This window comes from Papaver somniferum, chromosome 7, assembly GCF_003573695.1.
Source record: "Papaver somniferum cultivar HN1 chromosome 7, ASM357369v1, whole genome shotgun sequence".
Lineage (NCBI taxonomy): Eukaryota > Viridiplantae > Streptophyta > Magnoliopsida > Ranunculales > Papaveraceae > Papaver > Papaver somniferum.
In genome coordinates, this window is record NC_039364.1 from 95,701,360 (window position 1) to 95,717,970 (window position 16,611).

A 16,611-nucleotide genomic window follows, 5' to 3' on the forward strand; every position below is an offset into this window, starting at 1 on the left:
ATGGCAAGAAAACACTTAATGATTTTTATTAAATCCCTTTATCCAAGATAGTGGTTGGAATGTATGTACAACTCTTAAACATGAATGATTCTAATATCATCTGTAGGTCCACCGCCATCTAATATTAGGTATACAACAACCAGCTCTTCTGCACAGACTACCATCATCAGCTATATGACTCTACCGCCAGAAACCTCCTATCGTTGACCTTTACCACCATCACCAGCTACTTCTTACACCACTTGCTCGCTGCCACACCGGCAGTCCATACACCAGCTCATGCCATCCCCTTTTCACATAAGGATGCGAACTTGAAGCAAAAGTTTTCTTCCCTTTTCGAAACGGAAACAACACCAATAAGTGTTGTTCTTGATTCATTTTTTGAAGTTTTGTTCACCTAAACATCCTTGGTGTGTTTTGAATTCTAGAGAAGCAACAACAACGGCATGAGAAATATAAAAAATTAAACCATCAAGACAATGTCAAACAATCTACCAAGTGTGTGGATCCAGAGACGTTGAACACGGACTACTACTCGAAAATCATAAATTTTCTATGTGATGTAAGTTATAGTATGAGCAACCTAGAGTTTCCCAGTTTAATAACTACCTCGCTGATATAAAATTGTAGGTTGTATTATTGGATCCTCTTTCTAGACTGATTTGAGTATAGGGTTAATCAAGGAGTTAATATTTTCTTGGTCGTCCAAAACTTTCTTATGGGTAAACCAGCATCAAACGGTGAAGTGTAATTTGATAGTGCCAAGTGGATGGCTTTGAGCCAGACAGAGAACCATTTGACTGTCTGAATTATTAAATTTCCTCAATGCAATATTGATACTGCAAGACGACGTACAATTAACCAGCTATCTCTTTCTCGTAGATCATTTTGGAGGATGGATTTTTTTTCTTCTACATCTCTTTCTATATTTCACCGTTTGCTTGCTTTAAGAGCCCTTCTAGAAGCCCAGTTGTCTCTCGACCCTCTTTTTGTCCAGTGTTCAACTTCTTTTGGAGTATGAAATTTTTTTCGCTCTCTTTCAGCGACGGTTGTAGTAAACTTTGCAATTAGATTTTTTTTCTTCTTTAGAACTGGATTCTACAGCAGCAAGCCTTCCGTTTTCGATGTAATGATTTTCCCTGAATGGAACCGTAACTGCAGGTAGACCAAAGCGGCGCAAGTCTACTACGTCATGCGACCAGAAGTAAGATGTTGATCGGTGATCACTTGGTTTGTCTCGAGGGAATATTGTAGGACATGCCAAACCTTGACGGTTCACAGCTAAATCATATTTTAGTATGAAAGCTGCCAGAGCATGATAATCACTCTTCTTCCACGAAAAAGTTACCGATTAAAGTGAGATGATCGGCGACAGAATGCGCCTCATGGGGATTGAAATCATTGCCATGGAGAGGGCTTCCGAATATAAGCTAAATACAATTCAGGATCGCTTAGCCACGTCAAGATTACCAAGAAAGGATAGGGGAAGAAGGAAATCAAAGAGAGATGAAGAAATTACAATTCAGGATCGCTTAACCACCATAGTGCATGCTATATGTATTTTAAGACTAAAGAGAAATATTATAAAAAGCGTCACTTCAAATGTAACGAAATGTGAAATGCTCAATTAACAAAGTAATGGGATTATACAACTAAAAATTGAAACTTTCATGAACAAAGAAAGTGACATTTAACAATGCTAGCAAACGCTCCGAGTAGAAACAAACGATTACATTATAATTGTAAAGGAAAAAGGAAATTACGAAAAAACTTACTGCTTCTAAATATTAAATCAACCATTTATCAGAAGGAAAATAAGTAAGCATAAAGACTTGAATTTTTGTTGACCTGATTGACATTTGACATTGTTGGTGCGCAATCATTCTTCTTACATCCCATACTTACGGCTATAATAGCTCTAAAGGAACAAAATATTTAAAACCTACTGGCTGTTAAATTTTGATTCTTTTTACACAGTAATAGACAAAAAGTTCAATATTAAGGCCACATTTGCACCAACCTGATCCCCGTCCTAAGTATCTCATCCCCGAGATTGTGGATTTGCTTTTTTATCATCCGTGTCGCTTCAATACTATTCATGAATTCCATTTGCATTAAGTTGCATCACCGCTGAGCCTATCAAAAATAATTTGAACACGAATAACTTTTTGGGTTGTGCTCTCCCGCACTGTCGCGCATAACATTGTTATAAGCTAGCGGGTTAACTACCATTGGACTTTCTCGAATCATATTACAATGCATCCTAAGCTATCGCGTGGGGTAGCATTTGCCTAACTTTTTCACCTGGAAAACCAAAAAGATAAGCAAAGAGATTCAGTTACATATGAGCATATCTGCTACAGTCTTACCACAGAAGGGACAGGGTTTGAAACGCAACGACCGAACACAATTCATAACTTCAAAACAGGAAAACATAATAGCGCATCACATTATGCCAAAAGGTGCAATTGAATACCAAGTTTCTTTTATTTTTTTGCCTCACAGTACGCATCACCATACGTTCAATCAATTCCCGGTAAAGTACTCAGTCCGTTATAAAATCTGCAAACAGATTCATTAATTTTGATGATGAGATTTTTTAATGGGATCACTAATTCTTGCCAAATAACTTGAAATCTTTTTCCGTCTATGTTTGTATGTATATGGTTGATTTATCATCTTTGCACCTCACTTCACTCCTTAAGCTTGCCTAAGATACAATTAAATTTAAATGTATTAAAGACAGCTAATATATAACCATTGGAGGAAAACAATACTCATATTCTGGTCAATAAGATGAAGCTCAAGACTCCATACTTTCCCACTCTTCTTATTTTCGAACATCCACATCTGCAATACTAATGCTTTTAAAACCTTTTGATATGTCCCTGCAAATGTGTGTATACTGTCCCTGTTTGAGATTAACGAATGGTGTGTATACTGTCCCTGCAAATGTGTCAACCAACAAAACGATCAATAACCAATAAAACCCAATCTTAAATAATTAAACACAGTTGCATACTCATGATAGAATAGCAAATAACTTGCCATTTTCACGGCCTAAGCAAATTGTCTTTGAGAAAAATAAACATGAGCCAAATTTATCCAGACGTCGGGCATCTGAACAAAAATACTTCCACTTGCAGCTTCTTGGACCTATATAAAAATGGAGTTGAAACGCACACAAGTCAGGAATAATTCTAACGTAATCAATATGTGAAGAGAAATGGAGCTAAAACTGAACTGGGTAAAAATATCTTTTGAAACATCAAACTGGCCCTTTTCTGCTAAGACCACTCCATTATCATTTACAGCATATAAATTTGCAGGACGTTGAACCAAAACCTGAGAGGAGAAAATCCCAAGGTATAATAAATTCACCTAACAATTAAGAATCCAGATAGAGGGAAAAACAATAACCACAGGTAATAGTCAAACTTTGATGTAGAGCTCGTCATATCCAGATGTGTCGCTTTTCAATGACCTCTTTTTCACAAAACGCAAAGCCTCGAAGTAATTCCAGTTTACCTGCAAATATCAAATAGGCGCCAAAGATTTTAAAAGTGTATAATAGTAATGTTTTCACGATATAAAAATCTTCCGTATCTTTTATACAAACACTTGGAAATTGCTGGAAAAAAATGTTATCTAAGTTTCTTAGAACAGAGAAGCACACATATATCTTCCTAAAAATTTACAGACCAGGGAGAGAGTATCATATGAATCTTTACCATCAGCTTCTTTAGCAGCCCGAAATATATCCTTTGCCCCGATAATCGACAAAGCATTGGGACATGTCTCATTCACATTAAGAGCATCTCCAATCGATCCAATAAATGAATAGAAACAAACTCACAGTTATGAGTTACTGGATGGGGAAATATGAGCAAGAAATGAGTCGTTAAGAAATATGAGCAACGTGCAACCAAACATCGTGGAGGGGAAAATATTGAGCCTTGAGATTTACCTCGATAAGCGCCACGAGTTACCTATATAAAGATAAAAACTGAAAATATACAAAGCACAATCATTTGAACACAATCAGTAATAAAATTGAACAACAAACAATATTAACACGATCAGTAATAATTTCAGCATCAACACGATCAGTAATAAAAATGAAAAAAGAATATTCACGAGCCGATTTATACCTTGATATTGCTTGACCCATGCTTGATTAAAACATCCACAATAGGTGCATGATCAATACCTTCAAAACAAAGAATGAAATTAGATCAGACAAAAGGAAAAAAAAAATCACAAAAGAACCTGGCAGTCGGGTTTTGGCATTTGTGAATGCTTTATATAGACACCAAATTCATAAATTTCATAAAAAGAAAAGACTATGCCATGTGTATATGGTGGATTTTCGACAAGCGCAAAATCGTAAAACCATAATTATGCATACTCCGGATCCGGCAATAGGATGAGTATTGAGACTCATGTCTCTCAACAAAGCGTGAAATCTCATGCCATAAAATCTCTGACTGAGAAGGTTGTCTCTCAGAGTATCTGTAGATGTGTAGCCTCCCAGATGAGGCCACGACACATCTCATGAATACTGAGCAATTTCAGTAATTATTTCTATATAGAATCGAAATATTAGACGGCTCCTAGACAGCATGCCTGCTAGTATAGAGCGACAACGTCTTCAGAATGCAACCAGGTTTTCCCTGACTATATAGGAGAAATATGATACTCCAGCAAGTTCATATTGCTCAACTCTCAGATAATTAATGCTCCTAGATAGGAAGCCATGCTAGTATAGAGCCATCAGTTAATTATCTCTAATCGCCTGAATATCCAGCAATATTCTACGATTCTTCGTTATATTTCGCCATTTCAATTCGTGGTTCTTCCCAGCAGAATTCCACGGGTTAGTGATAAATATTCGACGAAACAGGCATCTGAGCATCGAATAAGCCCTGACTAAAATGGTGCAAGTGTACTTAGCAATAATGCACAGACCAGCATTTGAATGCGCAAACGAGCATTTCAAAAATATGAATGAACGATAAATCTATGCAAAATAGGAAGGAAAAATAATAATAATAAAATATTAGCAAAGGCGCCAGGGACTGGGCTCACCAGCCGGCCGGTCATGCCGTGACCAGTCTCACGCCTAATTTTATATTTTATCATATTTTATTATTTTTCCCTGATCTCGTGAAAATTCTCTCGTTCGAGCAAATCTCCTTCGATTCAAGGAAATTCTTTAATCTCATGATATTTCTTTATGTCAAGAAAATAATAAAATTAGGGAAAGGTGTCACGGGACCGAGCACCAGCCGGCCGGCCATGCCCTAGACGTGGCCGGTCCCACACCTCACGTCCCCATTATTTTATTATTTCTCTCAATCCATGAAAATTCCCTGATTTCATGAATTTTCCCTAAAACCATGAAAATTCCCTGATTTCATGAATTTTCCCTAAACCCATGAAAAATATTATAAAATTAAGAAAACTCGTGGGACCGGCCCTAGCTCGCCGGTCATGCCCTAGCCGGTCCCACACGCCTCTTATTCTATTATTGTTATTTTTTTATTTTCCTCATTCCATGAAAACTCCTTGATTTCAACAAAATACCTTGGTTTCAACAAATCTCTCTGATTTTATGAAAATTCTCTAAAATCATGAAAATAACATAAAATTGGGAAGAGTGCCCTGGGACAGTGCCCGTTGGCCGGCCGGCCATGCCTTGGCCATTGCCGGTCCCACACTCCATCATTCCTATTTTATTATTATTTTATTTCTCTCATCTCATGGAAGTTCCCTAATTTCATAAAACTCTCCGGTTTCATGGGATTTCCCTCAATTCAGAGAAAATACGCAAAATTACATAAAACTGGGAAAAGTGTGGGACCGTGCTTGTCAGCCGGCCGGCCATGCCCTAGTGGCCGGTCCCACACCTTGCAATTCCCTGTTTTATTTTTATTTTTCATCATCTTATGTATTTTTCCTAGTTTCAGCAAAACCCTGGATTCTGCATATTTTCTCAAAATGTTGCTCAAACGCGCATCGGAAAATATTGAAACTCTCAGGACTGAGACACGGACACTATGGTGACACGGCACATCCCCTTGACCGACCAATGACCCTAAGGCTTGCAAACATCCGGTCCCACACGTTTTAATGATTTTAACCTAATTTGCTCAATTGCTCATATTAGGTTCAAACTCTTTCCAAACAATTGGGGTTTGCTCAACGATCATCAATTGGTCCCACGGTCACCAAGAGCGGTCCCATGACCTCTTGGTCGGTCCCTCTTTTCATGGCTAGGTTTTGTTATCTGTCGCTCACACGAGCATTATTTTAATAAATGATTAAACCAGCATTTAATCATTCTTTCACCAACTGGTCCTCAAGAGACTTTGGTATTTTGCTCATTCGAGCATCTGGGTGTTACATGGTGGAGTCATCATCCCATGTAGCCGGTCCCTGCTTCACTCGGCGGTTGATTTTGAATAAATCATCATTTCATTAAAATTAGGGTTTTTGAATCCAGGGCTCTGCAAAAACATGATTCTGAGCAATTAAAAACTGATAATTTTATGTTGATTCCATGATCAACATTTTTATTTATTATACTCGACCCAGCAGTCAGTATCTTAAATTAATATTTTATTGGTCCTGCTACCAACAATTCATCAAATGAGCAATATTCGCTCAAACCGGCAATATTTGCTCAGATTCAAGAATATTGGTTCAACTATCAATATTTAACAATTCGGCAACACAGTTTGCTCGTCTTAGGTAATCAACATAATAATACCTCGTCTCAGCAGACATATTTAATTCATGAGTTTCAGAACTTTGCAAATTATGTTCAACTCAGCAATACATGGACTCATCGTCCCATAAAGTCAGCAACTGACTCCACAATCACGAGATATCAATCGTGTCAGATGGGGGGATATTAACTAGGGTTTTGGTCTGGCGGTCTACGGCACGTGTGTTCACCCATGAAGAGAATGTGAGCAAGTCGTGCAATCAGTTGGAAGAGTCAGCAAAGTAGTGGGTGGAAAATTAACCAAGTCTCCGCACGATGAGCAACTGGTTTTAACACGATTTCCCACTTCCCCACTCTCTGATTTCAGCAACTGTCACACTTCATGGGATCATGGTGTTTTTAATTTAGTAATATAAAAAGACCTCTGAATCATGATTGAAAGGACAGGATTCGAACACTCGAACGTTCGTCTAAACAAGCAATTTCTCGGCAAGTTCATACAGACAATCTTCCGTCTACACGAACTCATCGTCTGAGCAATCACTCTCATTTGAGTAAAATTCAATCATTCAGAGCGTTCTTACGCTGAATTCACAACACACCTACAATCTCAGATCACCATTGATCCCACACATTTCTCAGCTTCCCTCCTACAGATCAACCCATCCTCTCTTGTGACCAAATTGACTCTGGAACGACCATTGTTCTTGGTTTAGGACAGAGTCCTACAGATTGATCTCTCGAACTTAAAGCACTCCCTTCTTGCAGTGCATCTGTGTGAGGTTCAACATTTCGCTCGGTTCAAGGAGTCCCCACACGGACGTCTCTTCAATTCCGTAAAAACCAGCAAATCGTTTTTCACCATCCACAGATTGGCGACCACAGTGGGAGATTAATCTCTCGGTTGCAATCTCACAATTTCACAAGATGAATGGTATTAGGTCTGGGTTAGTTACAGGTTCCAACAAAAACGACGCTAGCACTAGCAACAACAACAATTAGGATATCCCGGAAACAATTCCGGCCTCTAACACTGGCGGTGATGATGTTACTCCTCCTCACGCTAACACAAAAGGTCACCCTCTGTTCGGCCGAAACCCTGAGGAAGTCATAGGAAACCCACCACCTATCATTGCTGATATCATCAAAGTGCAAGAGACTCTTGCAAAGAATCAAACCGATATGGCTACTACATAGAAAGAGCTGTTTAATTATCTGAAGACTCTCACTGACAAGATATCAGAGAGAACTCAAGAAAAAGGAAAGGAAAATGAGAAATCCTCAAATGCTGATCCTGAGGTGGTTCCAATTCATATGGTGGATGACGACGAAGTCCGCAAAACCACAGACGATCCATCAGCAAAGGAGCCATCAAACTTCATTACTCGGGAAGATTTGGAGCGCCTTTCGGAGAATCGTGGAAAGGATAAGACATCACATGTCCATCGTCACCATCCTCCATATCTTGCTGCTACGCAAAGTATCCCTCTTCCGAAAGGTTACACTTCTCCAACTTTCACTCTGTATGATGGAACTGGCAATGCTCGAGAACACGTCTCTCGTTTCTAGAAGCCTTGGGAGAACATGAACACAACCATGCCGTTCTCCTCAAGGATTTTTTAAAATCTTTGAAAGGCATGGCATACACCTGGTACAACAACATCGCACCAGGGACTATCAACATTTGGGGATAAATGATTAACGCCTTCTACAGGAAGTATTTCTTTGTGTCAGAACAAGTAACTCTCTCTGATCCTGGGAGAATGTTTCAGAGGGTTAGTGAAAATCCCAATGACTACGTGAAAAGATTCAGAGTCCAGGCCCTGGACTGCCATGATCCAAATGTCATGGAGTAGCAGCTGGTAGATTCATGCATCAATGGCATGATCCCGGTCTACAGAGCTTTATTGGAAAATCTTCGTTTTCAGACTTTCTCAGAGCTTCACGAAGCTTCGAAGAGATCGGCGACTACTGCACCTGCTCTGTTGGAAAGAGCAAAACCTACAAAGACTGAAGAATCACGAGACACTCGAGGAAGCATATGTTTGATCAACAAGCAGTACAACCTGCAGCCCTCTACAAACGCAAGGCCGAACCTCCAAGTAAGCATACCTCAGCTCTTCCAAAGACACAAAAGAAGGAAAAACCAGAGGAACAGGCCCCTGGCCAACGTACAAAGACTCCTGATCAAGAGGCACCTGACTTTCCTCTCCCCATTGGAGAAGTGCTCGAACTACTGGATGCCTGGATCCAAGATGGTGCAATCAAATTGCCATATGTCACGAGAGAACCAACTGAGGAGGACATGGAAAATCCTCGTTACTGTCGCTTCCACAGGTTCGTCAATCACCCCATAAGTAGATGCAAAGTTTGGAAATGCATATTCAGGGAAAAGGTTGAGTCAGGAGAACTTAATCTGGGGGGTGAAGGAGTACACAGAGATCCCCTCCCAGTCATAACTTTCTCCATATCTGAAGAACCAGTCAAGGAAGCAGTCCAGTCACTGATATAGCATGTCTGCGAATTACTCTATCTGTCAAAGGCGCAAAGGGGAAACATGTTCACATCTTTGAACTACATAGTATCAGGAAAATGCCTGCTGATTTCAGAAGTACCTCATGAACCTTCAACCACTGACAAAGAAATGTATGACTGGGGACTGCTCACCACAGTGCATATTAAAGAAAACAAATTCAAGAGAGCATTTGTTGATGTCGGCACTGCCATCAACATCATTCCTTTGAAAACTCTCAGAGTCGCTGACATTACTCGACAAGAGGCTACTCATGATCCCATGGCAATCAGAGATCACGAAGGGGTTTCCAGAGACGTGTATGGCTATATCATCCTCAAAGTCAAAGAAAATTTTCTCTGCACTGAGACCAAGTTTTACATAATCCTAGGATCATGTCATATCCTGGGTCTTCTCGGATTATGTAAAACTTGGTCTCAGTGCAGAGCAAATTTTCTTTAACTTTGAGGATGATATAGCCACTCACGCTGGAAAGAGGGCTCTAACGCCTTCAATACGTCCTGCTGTTGAAGCGGGATCTGACTCAGAAAAAATGGAGGATACTTCCCCGTTCGAGCATCTGGAGGAAGTTAAAGCCTTGACAGAACTCACACAGAAACCTGGAGAGAGTGCCCATTCTTTCGTCAAGAGGTTCCGTACTCAGGCAAGTCTTATTCCTCTTCATGCGCCAATAATACCAATGTTGAAATATACTACTCTGGTCCAGGGACTTCTCCCTACTAACAACTTAGCGATTACCAAAATCTACGAACGGATAGTCTCACCTCAGCAATATTACACCAAATGGTTACGCTCAAAGCCTCTCCAAATTGATCATTCTATCAAGAGGTTTATTGTTGACGATATGGCTAAGCATGACCGACAGTATGCTGAATACTCCCCTTTGCGTGAGTGTCCATATGTACCACATCCATGGAATTAGCAGAAAATATTCAAGGCGCGAACTACTAAACCGAACAAATTCGAGGAAAGAGATTTGGTTCTCAAGGCGACTAAACGTGATCTCTATTCTGCAAGGAGCTCCAATTGGGAAGGACCATTTATGGTTACTAAATCCATAACCGGAGGATACTACAAATTGATCAACACAGATGGCAGAACCCTGCCAGTAATTCACGAGAATTGGCTTAAGGCATTTGGCTGAAATTATTGGGCATTCGAGGTACTGGACGTTTGAGCATTCATGACGTCCGGATTTGGCATTTAGGATTTTCTTTCATTGTATTTCAATTCCTCCAAAATGTTTGCAATACTTGCAATCAGTATTTGAATTCAACAATTTATTAAAATTCAGTTCATATTTCTTAAAAGAAAATCTCTATAAAATCCAAAAGAAAATCCTCAATCATCTACCAATCCAAAACCAGCTAATACCAAAACCCAAATAAAAACCTCACATCTCTCAGAAGTTCAGAAATTCAAGAGATTATGAAAAGGAAATCAAAGAAAATAAGCAAAAAAGGAATTTTGCTCCTCTGCACCTTCAAGACCTGCAAAGCCGCCTTCTCCTTGTTCATCTCTTTAGTCAGCCTGGCAATCTTATCTTCTTTATCCATCACAACATCATTGGGAAAGGGTATGTTTTTCTCACATGAGTCCTTGATAGCGTTCATTTGCTTACGAAGCCACTTTACATTGAAGCCAAGTCTTTCTGAATTCTCCAAGTTAAACTCCCAATCAAAGAGTACATCTGGAGTCACAGTATTTCTGGCTCTAGTGCATATATCACTTACAACACATAAGATAACACTTACTTGCATTGTTAAAGCATAAGCACGTCCAGGATTCTTGTCAACAATTATGTGGCCAAATTTCTTCTATATTTTCTCGTACAAGCCTGCATATCCAATGGGAACGCTGAACCCACCAACTAGTTCATGATACGGGAGTGATGCATAAAATGGAGGATAAAAAGAAACTCCTGCACTTGGATATTCATGCACCACTATACGGTTCTTAGTTACTGGGGCAGCTTCTACAATCAGGACAACAGTTTCTTCAGTATTCTCTACTGGTGGCTCGGTTTCTTCTATCACTGAACCAGCAACAATCGGGGTTTCCATAACTTTAGTTACAACCTTCTCATGGACTTGAAGTTCAGGGATGGTTGTCTCTTCATCAATAACTCCAGGGCAGCTCGAGTTATCATTATTGATTTCAGTATCCTCAACTTCGGTATTTGACACCTAATACGAAGATTACATGAGGTTAGAGCAATCTAAACATGAAACCAAATGAGCTCATAAAATACAATATACAAGCAGTATAACATCATCAAGGTTCATCATTATACACTCAAGGCACCAGAAAATAGCATGAAAGTCATGAAAATACGTTTTGCGGCAAGCTCGTCTGAAGAGACTGTACTCTGCCCTGTACAAGATGACGAACTGGGAGAAATATACAAGGAATCTGAGGATGGATATACCATTCTCTTCGTATGTATGTCCTCTACCACATGTTAAAATTTCATGACAATCCGATGAACGAGCAAGGATATGTAGTCAAAACATTGAGCAACATACCGTCTGAAAAGTTCTGAAAGTCTCCTGGAAGTTTACTGTTTCGCCTTTTTCAGGCCCTGAACGTGCTCAAAACTTAAAAAGCTTCTGTGATAAATCTTGGAAATTTTCCGGGATTAAAGATGCATATGCAGATCATGAAAATCTGACTACAAAAGAAGGTTTTACGGTGTTTTTGCTAAAAACTGGGTTCTGAATTTTCTGATGACGAATTTCGACAAGGTTTTTCGTATATGCACATGGATTCTCATTCATTCACAAATAAACAATTTCATACTTCTATGAAGAGTTTACAAGATATGTGCTTACTTGGGGAGTCTCCGAAGCGTTCAAAGAGTTGGGGTTGTCCGTGTCAACATCAAGAGGCTCATTGCTTTCATTCGGTTCCAAGCCTTTGGAATTTCCTCCATCTTTATTCTCAGAGGATGACCGAGTATCAGCACTCTCCACCTCCATGGAGACATCCTCCTGGACACATTCTCAAACAATTAGCATTTTACATATGAAGCATTATATTTGGCTACGAGGAAGAGTACTCACATCATTTTCTTCTTCAATGCTCGAATCAGAAATTGTCCGCCCAGCAGTAGAGAATTGAAGACCATCAATACTAGACGGAGCAAAATTATGTAACCAAATAACAAATATTGGTTTTACGATCCTAGTAATACGGATAGAAGAATCCACGGCGGAAAAGGTGTCGACAACTCACCAAAGAAACAACCGGGGACTTTATGGTGTTAGGAAGCAGCTTATAATTCTTGTTCCTACCTTCTACACTATGAATGATTGTTTCAGCTTCTGAGAAATTCACTTCAAGACGAGGTCTCACAGCACGACCGTCCTGCAAAATAAATTGAGGTGATAATCAAAGGCAATTATTTCAATTTTACGAAGAATATGCAAAAGATACATACTGGTGAACATCCTGGAGATGTCTTTCGCTTATCGCCGCCGGAGATGTGTTTCAATCTGGGTCGAGAAGCAATCATATCAGCTGAAGGAGGCTCCTTCACCAGAGGTTGACTAACCCTTACGAAATCATGTAAGCGTTCAAATTGTTGGTTCCAGAAATCTATATAACCTGGAGTTACATACGTAACTCGGTCAGCACAAGGGAACCAATAAGAGCTTCCTTCGACATGTATACGGTCTATTTAAGTCTTAATTTGTTCCACCGACGGTTTGCTCCTCCGAAAAGTTGGAACACACTGATCCATACCCATCTGACGGGCTTCTCTGTCAATGTTGTATTCCTCCACCGAAAAGTCTCCATATGTTGCTGCTATTAAATAACCTGGAGTGCAGCTGAACATGAAGGATCTTTCACCATCGCTCAAGTCAGCACCAGATTTCAAAACCATGCTTTCTCCAGCATTGAAAGTTGTCAATTGGGAAACATGAGGAGGAATCAGCACCCAGGGACGGAAGTTAAACTCATACTCATCGTCTACAACATCAATGAAACGCGTCTTGGATTGAGGTTGTTTTGTTGACAAGCGCATAATCCTAGCGTTATCCTTTTCGGGGAAAATACGTCGAGAATCAGCAGCACTCAACTCTTTCAAGATACTACGGGGAATAGGTGCATACTTTGCAAAGCGTTCCCACATCAAGGCCTGAAGAAACATTGTATTGGCGTAGCATTCAATCTTCATAAAGCCGTTCGAAACACTAGAGTCTATAACAAAGGAGTCCAGGTTAGAGTACAAAGAATCCAAGAATAAGATACCTATGGGAAGTTGTTCACCTTGAGCCATATTAATGGCAAAAGGGATTACAAACGGTTTTAACAAAGTTCCGGCGTCTTCGAACACGTCCCTGGACAGCCATAAACACAAGAAAGCAGCAATAGACAACATACCGTCAGGTTCGTCGAGAGGGACATATCGTGGCCACCAGTGTGTTAACCAGTTAGCATAACAGTCTTTGCCAGAAGCCTTGTTAATTCTATCCATCTCAACTGTTAAGGTGTTAGAATTTGCTTTCTCCTCCGTCGAAAGCTCTTCAGGAAAGTTACCTGCGATTGGAAGATGCAATAAAGCAACTACATCTTCCAAGGTAATAGTAAACTCTCCTCAGCTGCATATAAAGGTATGAGTTAGAATGCACCAGTGAGCTAGAAGGGCCACAATACCTCGTGCATCATGAAAAATATACAAATCTCTGGATGATTGAATAGCTCTGGTAATTTGTGCTCTATCCAGCATAGCTCTAACACGAGGAAAACCCAGCATGTGTCTTGCCCATCCAGAAAATTTCTCTAAAGGTCGTCGAGAGTGTTTGAATTCTATAATTGAGGCAAGGAAATGTCCTCGTTCAAGGCAAAACCGAATAGCTGCTCGAGGAGTCACCAACTTCTTTTGAATAACCGTTCTGGGATTTATCAAAAGGCGGAATGTTGGAGTTCTGAGACGTCTTTCGGTGTCTTGCTGAACCGCGAAGAATGCATTATCTATATTGGGAACATTTTTGATTCCAGGTGCTTCTTCTTCTTCATCACCAATAATAGAAGTCTCGTCCATACACGTATCACTGGAAGTGTCATTTTCCTGAGAATCAGACATCCTTGCGAGTAGCTGTAATGTGCACAAAGCATTCTACTTCAGTATATCGTCATACCAGGTGCAAACTTCGACAATATGACGGGGTCATATAATCTGACAACAGGATACTTATGTGGACATATACAAAAATGGTAATTCTTAACTCTTACCTCTTTACAATTCCACTAACAAATAGTGATTGTGCCGCAAGGGTTAACACTCCAAAATTAGTTCGCTTCTTGAAACCTACAATAACGAACGAAGCTTTATTAATTTTCGAAACCGATTTTTCATAAAATCATAGACACAATTTTCATAGTATAAACATCCACAACTGAACTATGAAATTTACGCCAAGAAAATATTTCATCATAAATAAGTTGTCTAATTTCTAGGGTTACTCAAAACCCACGTTTTGATTTTGCAAAGCAATAATTAATGAGAATTACACACGTAAATTTTCAAAATTTTTTAACGAGAACAAACTCATGTGAATAAAATATGTCATCATATTTTTCATAATATGTCACGGCTACATATAAAAAAAAATCTATTTTCCTTCGTACGAGCGTTTTTCTTTAAAACGAAGGTTTATTTTGGTTTTGTGAAAGCTTACATCTTTTAGGATAAAGTTTTGATTTCCATGAAAGATCGTAAACAAAATTTTATCACTGGATATAGGTCTATTTCAAAAGAAAAATCTCTCTCAAGTTAGGGAGTATTTCTAGTTTCTTGAACTAATGATCGAACGAATATACGTTTAAATAAAATCAGGGTTTTTCAACAAAACTCACACTCATATATACACATATATAAAATTTTATGATGAACAACTCATGAACAAACAACAAAAGCAAAAAAAAAATAATAAAAAAAAATTGGCGTACCTGGTCGGCGCCGGAGTTGGCCGGAATTCGGCCGACGATGGGCGATGACGGTCGGCTCCGGCGATTTTTTTTTCTTCTTCTCCTGTTGAGACGTGAGGGAGATGGAGAATTGATGAAGATGGTGGTCGGCCAAGGTGAGAGGAAATTTAAAAAAAAGGATTAATTCCCTTTTATATCAAATTTTATTTCCAAAACCTAATTTCATAAGGATTTCCTTGTCGGGCCCGGCCCGTGAATCCTAAAACGACCAAAGACTCCTCATCAAATTAGCGGTTCTACACAAATTTGTGCTCACCGGATGACGCTCTATTATGCCACTGGGGTTTTCGCTCAAACCATGGTTTGCTCATTCGGTCGAAATCCGGTAACATATTATCTTATGACTAAGTTCAATTACTTATTTTTGTCTGTACCTGGAAAATCACCATTCAATGCTGACTGAGGAACATGACTGTTCCTCACTAAGCAGGGGACTTAATGAAGATGGTGGATTTTTGACAAGGGTAAAATCGTAAAACCATAATTATGCATACTCCGGATCCGGCAATCGAATGAGTATTGAGACTCATGTCTCTCAACAAAGCGTGAAAGCTCATGCCATAAAATCTCTGACTGAGAAGGCTGTCTCTCAGATTATCTGTAGATGTGTAGTCTCCCAGCTGAGGCCACGGCACATCTCATGAATACTGAGCAATTTCGGTAATTATTTCTATATATAATCGAAATATTGGACGGCTCCTAGACAACATGCCTGCTAGTATAGAGCGACAACGTCTTCAGGATGCAACCAGGTTTTCCCTGACTATATAGGAGAAATATGATACTCCAGCAAGTTCATATTGCTCAACTCTCAGATAATTAATGCTCCTATATAGGAAGCCCTGCTAGTATAGAGCCATCAGTTAATTATCTCTAATCACCTGAATATCCAGCAATATTCTACGATTCTTCGTTATATTTCGTATTTGAATTCGTGGTTCTTCCCAGCAGAATTCCACGGGTTAGTGATAAATATTCAACGAAACAGGCATCTGAGCATCGAATAACCCTGACAAAAATGGTGCAAGTGTACTTAGCAATAACGCACAGACCAGCATTTGAATGCGCAAACGAGCATTTCAAAAATACGAATGAACGATGAACCTATGCAAAATAGGATGGAAAAAAATAATAATAAAATATTAGCAAAGGCGACAGGGACTGGGCTCACCAGCCGGCCGGTCATGCCGTGACCAGTCCCACGCCCAATTTTATATTTTATCATATTATATTATTTTTCCTGATCTCATGAAAATTCTCTCGTTCGAGCAAATCTCCTTCGATTCAAGGAAATTCTTTAATCTCATGATATTTCTTTATGTCAAGAAAATAATAAAATTAGGTAAAGGTGTCA